The sequence below is a fragment of the Haliotis cracherodii genome, unplaced genomic scaffold (genome assembly GCF_022045235.1).
Source record: "Haliotis cracherodii isolate W230 unplaced genomic scaffold, xgHalCrac1.p SCAF_3, whole genome shotgun sequence".
Lineage (NCBI taxonomy): Eukaryota > Metazoa > Mollusca > Gastropoda > Lepetellida > Haliotidae > Haliotis > Haliotis cracherodii.
The window spans coordinates 60,349,532-60,362,509 of record NW_027266286.1 but is presented as its reverse complement, the minus strand read 5'-3'; the positions used below and the strand labels follow the sequence as shown (position 1 = coordinate 60,362,509).

Sequence of the window (12,978 nt, the reverse complement as noted above, 5' to 3'; positions counted from 1 at the left end):
TGTATAAATTACCACCAAAGACAATAAATAGATCTTAATTGTGCACAACCACCCCCGGAAACACAATATTCTTCATATCAACGTTATTGTTTACAGCTGCGTCGAGTGAAGACCCCCTGCCGCATAACGTTCACTTTTTAGATCTTATGAAAATGTGCTCGGCAAATGTGCTCAGAAAAAAACCCCGCGGGTGTTCAGAAAGTTACCATGAAGTAGGAACTAATTTGTTTTGACGTCATTATCATCATGACGTCATGATCAACGTAAAGAATGTCTGTATAACGTCAACAATGCTGTAGAGAGCATGAAATAATTATTTCTGATTTGCTTCCTACTTGGGTGTGGATTCGCGGAGGGTGGGGGGGGGGGCATGGCTTTTTTTAATCAATATAGGCAATAAACGCACGGTTTAGTTAGCGCAAATATATTGCACTCAAAGGTGGCGTATCTGTGGCACAAAGTCTGTGACACAAACTTTCCCCTAGTCGGCGGTCTAAGGGAGACAACACTGTCAATAACTTGTAAATTACATCCCCCTGATTCAATGTTATTATACAAGAGGGCGCTGCATGACCTGCTTGCACAGGGGAATTTGTAGGAAAGTGGCTAAATTTCATTGATTTGCAAGTCTTCGACGGGTCTACGGCCGTGGAACCGAGAATGGATGCTCCATGTTGTTGAGGTATGCATAGCAAATAAGAACGTTGTGTTTGTGTATTTCCACGCTGTGTGAACACTGACGAAACGTAAGTAGGTCTTCGTGGCCAGGTGTAAACATGCAGAAATGTTCGAGACAGATGAAGGCTGAGTTTGTGAATCTCGGGCTCGGTGAATGTCGGTGTAGCTATCACACGCGCCGCAGCATCAACCATAATAGACTGAATGTATGTTGTCAAGTTGCAGAAACACGAATCTGTGCTGGTGTTGGGGGGGATCCACCCAAGAACACGCACTCGCTTGAACCAGTCACAGGTGTTGCCGAGAGCTACCTGAACAGACGATCCCGTAAACCAGCGTTACACGTGTAATCCTATAAACAATCAACAGTCATGGCAGGTCACGAGTTTGTGTGTTTGCATATAATACAGTTTATAAGTAGTTCAGTGTTTTTAGGTCAAGCTAAGATAAATTTTGTTAGCTTTTCATTAATACACACCGAGTTGACCATATAAACATGATACAGAGTTGTTTAAAAAAATTGCAAAAGATAATATATTTTATTATTATAGATTATATCTAATTGATATAAATGAATGAGATGAAATATCCTGAGAGGGATGTTTTAATACTAAAATACTGTTTAAGTACTGATGTTCCTTGAAGCAGTTGACCAGTCATGAATTGTTACTCAGTCACGTGTATTGTGGACACGGTTGACCTCTCATGACCAAGATTTGTTTTTTACATGAATGAAGCTCTGTCACAGATGCATTGCAACTTACAGTTAACCCAAACCGCTGTTGTAGAGAAGAACTCACACAGAGAGAAAAATTGCCAATAACCATTATCATAATTATTTTTGAGGAAATAAATAATCAGTTTTTAATCATAAAATTAAGACACATTTCTGTGTCCGTAATATTTAGCATTGGTATAGTTTCTTGGCAAATAATCTTCCAGTTGAATTAATTTGAACAGAAGTAATTATTTTGTTGATTGCACACGTCTGCTCTAAAATTAACGTCTCGTTGAATTTTAATTCCGTCCTAGACATACAGATTGTTTAAGCAATAACTTGATAACTCAGTTAGATGCAAAGGGTCCTATTACAACAATATTGGATGATAGGGGTCCTTTGTGTTTTTATTTCAGTACTGCATTGTAAAATACACAAAAATATTTGTGGAATTAATTCAAGATTGTTAAAAAATCAGTACTGTTAACATCACTTGATCATTTAGTACTATGACATCAAATAGGCTACTTTGCATAATAATCATTGGACATGTCTTTTACTCTTCTTTTCTTGATTACAATCTAAACTTTTTCTGACAAGTGTGGATGCAACCTGCACAAGGATGGGAGGTGTGCTCGTGTTGCTGTATCATCAATATGATAGGTTATAATTTGATGACTAAACAACAAGGCAATATGGGCCAGGATATAGGTAGTTTGGGACCAGGTGTACAATGTATTTTACCCATTAGTCCTTGCGCTGATTGTTTCCAAATAGCTGGGGCAGCAGCTTCATTCCTTATGCAACAGTAGCACCTGTAGACAGAACAGAAATTTGCAAGCATGCTATACTGCACACTCAAGGAATTCTTTTGAGTGGTAAAATAAGATTGTGAGTGTGAAAATCTGGTGAATTCGAGTGTGAGAATCCTGATTGTCACCAGCCTACACACGTAGGCCGACACCGGGGGATCATCGCCCTGATATGTGTCACCAGCCTACACATGTAGGCCGACACCAGGGGATCATCACCCTGATGTGTGTCGCCCGCCTAGGCTGACACTGGGGGATCACCACCCTGATGTGTGTCAACAGCCTACACATGTAGGCCCACACCAGGGATCACCACCTTGATATCAGCCTTCACCTATAGGCCCACACCAGGGATCACCACCCTGATGTGTGTCACCAGCCTACACATGTAGGTCGACACCAGGGATCACCACCCTGATGTGTGTCACCAGCCTACACATGTAGGCCCACTCCAGGGATCACCACCCTGATGTGTGTCACCAGCCTACACATGTAGGCCCACTCCAGGGATCACCACCTTGATATCAGCCTTCACCTATAGGCCCACACTAGGGATCACCACCCTGATGTGTGTCGCCCACCTAGGCTGACACCAGGGATCACCACCCTGATGTGTGTCAACAGCCTACACATGGAGGCCCACACCAGGGATCACCACCTTGATATCAGCCTTCACCTATAGGCCCACACCAGGGATCACCACCCTGATGTGTGTCACCAGCCTACACATGTAGGTCGACACCAGGGATCACCACCCTGATGTGTGTCACCAGCCTACACATGTAGGTCGACACCAGGGGATCATCACTCTAATGTGTGTCACCAGCCTACACATGTAGGTCGACACCAGGGGATCATCACTCTGATGTGTGTCACCAGCCTACACATGTAGGCCGACACCAGGGATCACTACCCTTATGTGTGTCACCAGCCTACACATGTAGGCCGACACCAGGGATCATCTCCCTGATGTGTGTCACCAGCCTAGGCTGACACCGGGGATCACCGCCCTGGTGTGTGTCACCAGCCTACACATGTAGGCCGACACCAGTGGATCATCTCCTTGGTATGTGTCACCAGCCTACACATGTAGACGACACCAGGGTATCGCCGCCCTGATGTGTCGCCAGCTTACCCATGTACCCGACACCATCATTGTCAATGTTTTTTACCAAGGTTCATGAGTCAGTAATATTACAGCTAGATAAGTCAAACCGGTGTTGTATAGCATGAGCTTTCTACTGTCCCTTGTGGATAAATGACACACATTGTCAAAGTGATCTAAAGTAATTATCAGATTAACATCTGAACTGATAACACATATTATGCAGCAGCCATTTTGTTCTGTGTGCTATGTCGTGTAATTCGATGAGGAGTGACACACTGATTTATATCTTACTAATGGACCACTTCGGCTACAATCTCTTCTTTCCCCTGCATTATCCAGAGTCAGCCCTGTAAAAAAAATTTCAGCTGTAGAAACTAACAGTTTCAGTCCACTAGTCCTTATGATGATAACATATAGCAAAACCCTTAAAAATGGCTAATTTCTACTGGTCCTTATGATACCTTTACTATTGGGCAGTTTGGCCAGGACTACAGGACTAGTGCCAATTTCTAACCCTGTGTATGGTGTGTAATGTGGAGGGACAGTTTGCAACAGTCAACACATTATCCCCTGAAGGTTATGCAGTTTGCATAATGTCACTTACATCTGCTAAAATGCAGCATTGGGATTGATGTTGTTGCTGAGCCATTGCAGTGAGGTGGTGTCCGACCAGGGTTGCTGCACGTGGTTGTCGGGAGACTGTAGAGTAGACACCTTTTACCATGGTTATTTGGACAATGGTAAATTACTCTTTTTTTCAGCTTACTGAGACCCAGATTGTTTCTCATGATGAAGTCTCATCCTGACCTGGACGTGTATGGGATGTGTTTGGCATGACAACTGTGTGTTTAAACATTCAGCAATTTATGAGTGTTGATATCAGATTAAACATGTTGTCAATGATTGGTAACTCTCCATGCTGTGAGACTGCAAATAGATTTGCTGGATTGGAGCACGGGATCAGTGGTTTAGTTGATAACTGTTGTTGGCGTCATGCTTGAGGATTCTCTGTGTTAGAACATGCTCACTTGCTCCTGGCCTCGAGGAACATCATTCAGTGGAAGGTGTTAAAATGTCAATTTCAAAATGACATCAACAACTTGACATTTTATTGATGAAAATGTTGTTTTTGAAATATTATCAAAAACTTTTTGATTTTATTAAATATGTATTGAACTAGCCAGGTCCAACTAGGTACCATAACTGGTAAGGCAGGGGGGCTTTTAGTCAACAGTGTCTAGTGTGAGTTATGACATAAGCAAAACTTTATTATATCTAGTTCTGAAATTTATCCGATGTTTTTTTAAGTGAATAAGAAATAGACATTGTTCAATACAACACTTGCATGTTTTGGACTTATAATGTGAGATGAAAATGTGTCCAAATTTCAGGTTTTCAGTGAGCACATTCAAGTGTTTGAGCTCTAACAGGTCTTAGGCCTAATCTGGTTGCAGGCAATGCAGCTGAAGACAAATTCATTACTCGTTAGAGAATCTAGCTATCTGATCAGCCAGTCATCGTCTTGTAACTACCCATACACTTCGGCTGTCAGGCCTGTCGTGATGTCATAATGTTGGCTGTGATGTCACTGACTTGTCACATCACAATATTGACCCAGTTCGCACCTCGAGTTACGTTATAGTTTGATGGTGATCATGTGATAGATCTACTCGTCACACACAGATCTGTCACCCAAAACAAATCTTAAAACTTTATAAACACATAATGATGTATTTGTTTCTTGTGAACCACCTTTTGAAATTTGACGTTTGAAGTTGGCCAAAGAGAGCTGTAATCAAATACCATGCTTTCCTGTGACATTCAATGTTAGTGGAGGATTGCTCTATACCTCAACACTGTGGTTATACAATGATTTGTGTATCAGGAGATGCACCTATTTCATGTGTTGCCATACTTATTTCGTGAGCAAATGTCTACTTGTCCAAAGCCCGATACATATTGTTATACATACACATTAATTTTTATATATACATGTATAAACATTTAAAAGTTTCTATGTATTGTTTGTTTGTTGTTTAACGCCGCATTCAGTCAGCAATATTCCAGCTATATGGTCTGTAAATAATCGAGTCTGGACCAGACAATCTAGTGATTTACATCAAGAGAATCGGTCGAAGCAATGGGATAGGTGACATGCATGAACCAAGTCAGTGAGTCTAACCACACAATCCCGTTAGTTGCCTCTTACGACAAGCATCATCACCTGTTACGGCAAGCGTGGGTTGCTTAAGACAATCTCTCTATGTCTAACGCACTGGCTGGTCAGAAAACTGCAACCAAATGAAGTCATTTTTGTTTGGAGTTAAGGACACAATTAAGGTCATAGTCTATATTGATGCTTACTGCAAACATTTACAGCAAACTTTGTATCTCATGTGGGCTACAAAGCATTAACGTGTTAGGAAATCTATGTATCCATCACAACCGTATACACTTTCCTTCCAGATGGTGTTTTTGGGGTTGTTTTTATTACTGAAGCAGTCTGTGCTAAATAATTTTGAGACTACAAACCCAAACTTGTGTTTTGACATTATTTGCAGAGCATTTTAGTCTTTGTATATGCTGATCATACTAGACCAGAATAATTTTTAATAGACTCAGGCTTCAGACTAGTGTTTAAAATCATAGACTGCTGATGGCGAAGTTTGGGTTTAGCTTTCTAGACTTGGAAGGTATGAAGTTTGCCCTGATGAAATTAATGTTTGTGATGGGTGTTATAATGCTATGATGTTATTAATGTCTCAACATGATACACGGCCACGGGTGGCCCAGTCGTCTTAGGCGCCGCGATTCGCTGTGCAGAGTCGCGTCCCTTGGGCAGCCAGAAACCTATGATTGTGGGTTCGAATCCCGGTTCGCCCCGATTATGTTTCTAGGTTTTTCAGCACCATGCCCGTGCTCGTGGGTTTCACCGAAGTGGTAAACGTCTGAGACCTGCATCACTTCGGGCTTTCCTCCCACATTAAGCTGGCACACCGTGACATAACTGGAATACTGTTAAGAGCGGCGTTAAACCCAACTCACTCACCCACTCACTCAACATGATACAGATGATATTAATAAGGTATAATTAGCACAGCTACAGACAGATAAGCAGCGTATTTGCATAATATAGAACGGTTATATACATCTAAAACATTATTTCATTTTTTTTTAAATCTTCACTTCACTTGCAAATGTTGCATGGCCTATATTCACATGATATTCAGACAGTAAACACTGCTGGTGGGATACAATGTGTGCATTACAAATGTTGTATGGTCTATATTCAGACAGTAAACACTACTGGTGGGACATGTGGGATACAATGTGTGCATTAAAAATGTTGTATGGTCTATATTCAGACAGTAAACACTACTGGTGGGATACAATGTGTGCATTAAAAATGTTGTATGGTCTATATTCAGACAGTAAACACTACTGGTGGGATACAATGTGTGCATTAAAAATGTTGTATGGTCTATATTCAGACAGTAAACACTACTGGTGGGATACAATGTGTGCATTACAAATGTTGTATGGTCTATATTCAGACAGTAAACACTACTGGTGGGATACAATGTGTGCATTACAAATGTTGTATGGTCTATATTCAGACAGTAAACACTACTGGTGGGATACAATGTGTGCATTAAAAATGTTGTATGGTCTATATTCAGACAGTAAACACTACTGGTGGGATACAATGTGTGAAACAGCTTTGCCAGTTTGATGATTATTGGTTTAGTTTCAGATAATTGAGTCCAAAGTATGTTGCTTCAATATTGATAAAAAGAAACAGTTTTCATTGCTAGGGAGAATCATAAATATTCAGTGATTGGTGAAACCGTTTGAGCGGACTACCATGCCTTCAGCCTCAGGTTGTTTTTTTGAATTGTGACAACGACCGAGTTCGCATCATTTACATAATGCTGAATTTTCTCAGTTATGTTAAACAGTGAAATGGTGTTTTTGATGTTACAATTTTTTTTTTTATGCTCATTGAAAGGTTGTGTGAATATGTTGCAAGATGGGCAGTGTTAGCTGCCATGGTTCAGCCTGCAGTTTTAGTCCGCTAGTCCTTGAAATGATAACATATAGGAAAACCCTGATAAGGCCAGATTTCTACTGGTCCTTATGATACAAAATTTTGAAGAGTAATGTTACTATTGGGCAGTTTGGCAAGGACCACAGGACTTATGCCAGTTTTCCACACTGGCCTGATTTGTTGTTAAAGCTATAACCTGTTATCATGATTCTATTACCTACAAGGGTAGAATGATTGTAATAACTTGTTATATTTGTGCATTTTAATGATTTTCAAAGGTGACTGGTAAGTTGAAGCCATATGACGTTGGAGTACTTCATTGTTAAGAAAATTACAATATGACGTCATCCATTTCCAAACTGATTAGATTATGTCATCTGAACTATAGGCTGCCTTCAGTGAAGGTTCTCTGTAAGGTTGACATTTCACATGTCTTTTCTTCATTTTCCCTCTTAAAATTTTGAAGACTAATATATAGAATAACGTATTCAAAACTTGGAATTACGGATCATCTGTGAACTTTGACTTTCATGTGACTGTATTGGCGCAGACTATCTTGAAAACACTAAATAGCATTCGGTGTAAATTAAGGAAAGAAGCCTCATTACAACCCCTATGTTAAAAATGAAATATTTATGAGATTCTGTACCATTACAACAAGTCTCCCCAGGAACCAAGGACCCCCCTTAATTTTGAAAGCTGGTGTCTTGTTTCAACATCATTTCTGAAACCACCCTGCATGCATGAGGCTAAAATTATTTGCATGATCCCAGTTGTGTGGAAGGCCATTTATAACATTGTATAAAGATGTTTGGAAAATAATTGTAAGGTAAAACTGGAGTATACAGTGTTGAAGAGACAGGAGCCCTTGTCATAGCTGGTAGTAAGAGTTATTTATCTTCCAAAACTGGTGCCCACAGGTGATCTACATTGTAGATATCGCTGCAATGAAATTGCATCACAATGCTTTGCAGACCATTGTGACGTCACAATCAAATGATATCACTTAAGGTGCTGCTACTGAAGCTGTTAGCAGTTCTTTTTACACATAATACACTGCTTATTACTGTCAACAAACTGAAAAAGTTGGAAGAATGATGTTGGATGGCAAATATAATCTCGCCTGAGTGTCTTATGATAACAAATATATCCACTGTCGTTGATATATTTGATATCAAAAGACATTCAGGTGAGATTTTCTATGTAGTTGGGGGAGCCCAGGACTTATGCTAGTTTCAAAGTCTAGAGGGACCACCTCAAGGTCCCCTGGTCATGGATTAGTTTGTTTGTGCTGTGTATATGTGTTAGGAGTTCTTAAATATATTAAATATGTGATAAATCTTTACAATAACATTGTGCCACAGTGTTTTCATGTATCTTTGTTGGAGTGTTGTGTTCATTAGTGCCAGGGGCCATGGATCATTGAACACACACCCTGTGCTGGACTAACATTTTGTCCCAGAAATAGAGTTATCTTATTTGAAAATATATATCTACAAAATATGAGACTTATTCTGTGCTTTTGATTGTTCCTGGGCCTTCGGATGTTTAGATCTGTGAGTTCCAGGGGCTATAGATCATTGAGCTCACAGTCTGTGTTATTTGGGTCCTATAGGTGTTCAGATCTGTCAGTGCCAGGGGCTACGGATTATTGAGCTCACAGTCTGTGTTTTCGGGGTCCAGGGGTCCTGTAGGTGTTCAGATCTGTCAGTGCCAGGGGCTACGGATCATTGAGCTCACAGTCTGTGTTTTCGGGTTCCAGGGGTCCTGTAGGTGTTCAGATCTGTCTGTGCCAGGGGCTATGGATCATTGAGCTCACAGTCTGTGTTTTCGGGGTCCACCGGTTCTGTAGGTGTTCAGATCTGTCTGTGCCAGGGGCTATGGATCATTGAGCTCACAGTCTGTGTTTTCGGGGTCCACCGGTTCTGTAGGTGTTCAGATCTGTCTGTGCCAGGGGCTATGGATCATTGAGCTCACAGTCTGTGTTTTCGGGGTCCACCGGTTCTGTAGGTGTTCAGATCTGTCTGTGCCAGGGGCTATGGATCATTGAGCTCACAGTCTGTGTTTTCGGAGTCCACCGGTTCTGTAGGTGTTCAGATCTGTCTGTGCCAGGGGCTATGGATCATTGAGCTCACAGTCTGTGTTTTCGGGGTCCTATAGGTGTTCAGATCAGTCTTTAGCTCAGTCTTGAGTATTATTGTAGTGGTAGTGGCAGAAAATTTGAAATCTGTTGGGCCTTATGGCTGATAGCTGATTTGAACAATAGTCTGGCTAAGAATAGCTCATGTTTTGCTCTGATATGAAGTATGTAAGTCATGTTGACGCTTTAACCCATAATGAAGAGATAAAGGCAGTGGAGCGAAGCAGGTCATGAAAACTAAATATGTTAATAGCTGGAAGATCATAATGGCAGTGTTTCTGATAAGATATTTATGACATTATTTTAATATTTACGAAAATTGGCAACATGTTATCGGCCCGCCAGCTCCAGTATCAGTGGGCCCGTGAAGATATGGGGTAGAGTAGGTCTTCAGCAACTCATGCTTGCTGTCAAAGGCGACTATGCTTGTCGTAAGAGGTGACTAACGGGATTGGGTGGTCAGACTTGCTGACTTGGTTGACGCATGTCATCGTATCCCAATTGCTTGGATCGATGCCCATATTGTCAATCACTGGATTGTCTGGTCCAGATTTGATTACTCACAGACAGCTGTCATATAGCTGGAATATAGCTGAGTGCGGCAACAAACAAACAAACAAACAAACAATATCAGTGGATCAGGACACGGTAATCTGCTAGCTGGTGTGGAATAACATATTTTCAGTCTATAGAAGCATATATGCAAAAATAATAGCTGATATGTTTTATGACAGCATCAATGTAGAAGAGGTTTAAGATTGCCTTGTAACTATATTCGAAAATGTTTTACTTTCTTTAATGTTTAATCTGAGTTTGTTCACTACTGCTTGATCTCTGACAACAATTTTAACGATTGTTTTTGGTTTTAATAAGCTCTCTCATTTGTCTATTTTCAAATGTGGTGTGCCAGTTTTCAAACCCTATTTGCGCAAGGTAAATGTCTAAGTTTTATACATGGTATGTCTAGACCAAGGCAGAAAAGGTTAGTCTTAGTCTCCCTTGTGTGTAACATGAATGGGAGTGTGTGCTGCAATGTGATTGGTTGAAAAATGTTGTTGAATGAGGTCGGATCCAGGAAGTGTTTTGGACTTGATATGTATTGTTTTTTATCAAAACCCAAATTTGAAAAACATTCATCTTGGCAAAATGGATACCATGTTAATTAGATATAAAGTTTTATCAATATAAGAATAACTTCAAATTTTTTAAATATTATTCTTTTTCCATTCTGTCATCCATTGTATCATTACATAAAATCATTCCAGAGTGACGTCATGCCTGTCCAATAACTGTGGGAGTTCAGGTAGAGAGTCTTATCCCTGATATCTTTTGTGTTTTGCAATCTCTGTATACACTCCATACACTTGATGTGATTTTGGATTTGTGGGTATTATTGCATCTTTGCCCGTTATCTCTGATGTTGGATTGAGTTGCAGAAAAGAAAGATAAAATTACACAATGAAAAAGTAGAGAAATTAGAAAGCAATCCAAGGTATGGCCACAGCAGCTATCTAATTAAGCAAGGTTTGAGAAGAAACTAATCTCTGCCAGTGTTGATACTTGTTACCATGGTAACTTTACAGGCAGTAACATCCCTCATTTCAAACCGAGTTAGCTTTTCTGTTTTGCCTTTCACTGACCAACTCACAGTGATAGGAGACCCGTGAGTATTCGGGGTAGAATGGGTCCTCAGCAACCCATGCTTGCTGTAAATGGCGACTTTGCTTGTTGTAAGAGGCGATTAATGGGATCGGGTGGTCAGGCTCGCTGACTTGGTTAATGCATATTATCGGTCCAAATTGCGTGGATTGATGCTCATGATGTCAATCAGTGGATTGTCTGGTTCAGACTCGATTATTTACAGACCGCCATCATATAGCAGGAATATTGCTGAGTGCGATGTTAAACAACAAACAAACAAACAAACAAAACACAGTGGTGGGAAACAAAGATTCAGACATGCTTGCTTGTATATTTCAACTCACGCAAGCTAATCAGTCTTCTAGAACACTATAGACCACACTAGAAGTGTGGTCTTCTGCAGCATCAGACACAGCATGCTGTTGGTGCGCACGTAGACGCTGGTGCAGTGTGAGACATGTGTAAACATGGTGGGGCGTTTTGTTCCTGGGTTTGTTGTGGTGAGGGGGAAATATGTCTATATTGTGAAGGGGGCTATCCTCTGTCATCTTTGCACACAGGTTGAACTATAGACTTTAACAACTCTCTGAAACAATGATTGTTGGTTTAAGTCATAATTTCTAGATTATATAAATGATAAGAACAAATTGTCCCTAAAAAAAGGGCATCCTTACTCCTCTTAGCTAGGATTATCATAAGGATAGGATCTCTATACATCCATTGACTTCTCATTCAACACAGCCTTGGAGCAAGGCTAGTTGAACTTGTGTGTTGTGTTTGGCTGATGCTGTCTTGTTGAAATGTTGGTCAACTGGTCACAGGTTTGTAAGGATGTTGACATGGGTTGTTTTATGTGTTTAGTTGTAACACCATCTAGACTTTATGCCAGTCTCATTTGCCTTATGAGTGATGATGTTTGGATGTTGACATAATGAACATTATCTAGACTGTACACAAATGTCATTTACTTGGTTTATACATGATGCAAAGTAGGTTTTGAACATCATATAGATTAATGACTTGTACAATTGAATTAATCCTTTTTTGATTGGACTGTTGTTGTAGATTGGATGAGATAAGCATGGTTTTCATCAAGATAGGGAGGGTATCTTCGCTGTTCAGTTTAATACATTGTCTTCCTTCTTTTATTTATTTTAAAAAATTGGCATTTCACATATGCAGTTCAAATGTGTTGATAGTTTGACAACTTTGTCATGATTATTTTAGTTAAAATAAAACAAAAACCCAAACAATATTCAGAATATTCTCTATGTTGAAGTGCATCTAGTCTCTATGTCAAAGTGCATCTAGTTCCTATATTGAAGTACAGCTAGTCTCTATGTTGAAGTGCAGCTAGGCTCTATGTTAAAGTGCAGCTAGTCTTTATATTGAAGAGCAGCTAGTCTCTATGTTGAAGTGCAGCTAGTCTCTATGTTGAAGTGCAGCTAGTCTCTATGTTGAAGTGTCAGCTAGTCTCTGTGTTGAAGTGTCAGCTAGTCTCTGTGTTGAAGTGTCAGCTAGTTTCTGTGTTGAAGTGCAGCTAGTTCCTATGTTGAAGTGCAACTAGTCTCTATGTTGAAGTGCAGCTAGCCTATATGTTGAAGTACAGCTAGTCTCTATTTTGAAATGTAATCTTTTGTTCCATGTGTCAGAAGCAGGGTTGTTTTGCTCCAGATTTTATGATCACTTAGACAGCTGAACCAGGTCATAATAAAGTCATGTCTTGTCTTGTCTGTTTTCAAACTGATAAAAACAGCTTTGAATGAGACAGGAGTAGCTTTCACTACTCAAGGACAACTACAATCCAACATGCATTTAACCTCTTGTAGTCTT

At 40.2% G+C, this 12,978-nt stretch overlaps 1 protein-coding gene across 1 annotated transcript in view; it reads left to right on the top strand.

Annotated features, from left to right (window-relative positions):
• The first annotated feature begins 594 nt into the window (after window positions 1–594).
• The window catches only part of LOC139475837 (uncharacterized), a 118,769-nt gene continuing 106,385 nt past the window's right edge, over window positions 595–12,978 (top strand). The window contains exon 1 of the mRNA XM_071259036.1: window positions 595–682. The gene's annotated coding sequence lies outside the window, so the exon portion shown is untranslated. The remainder of the gene's footprint in view (window positions 683–12,978) is intronic.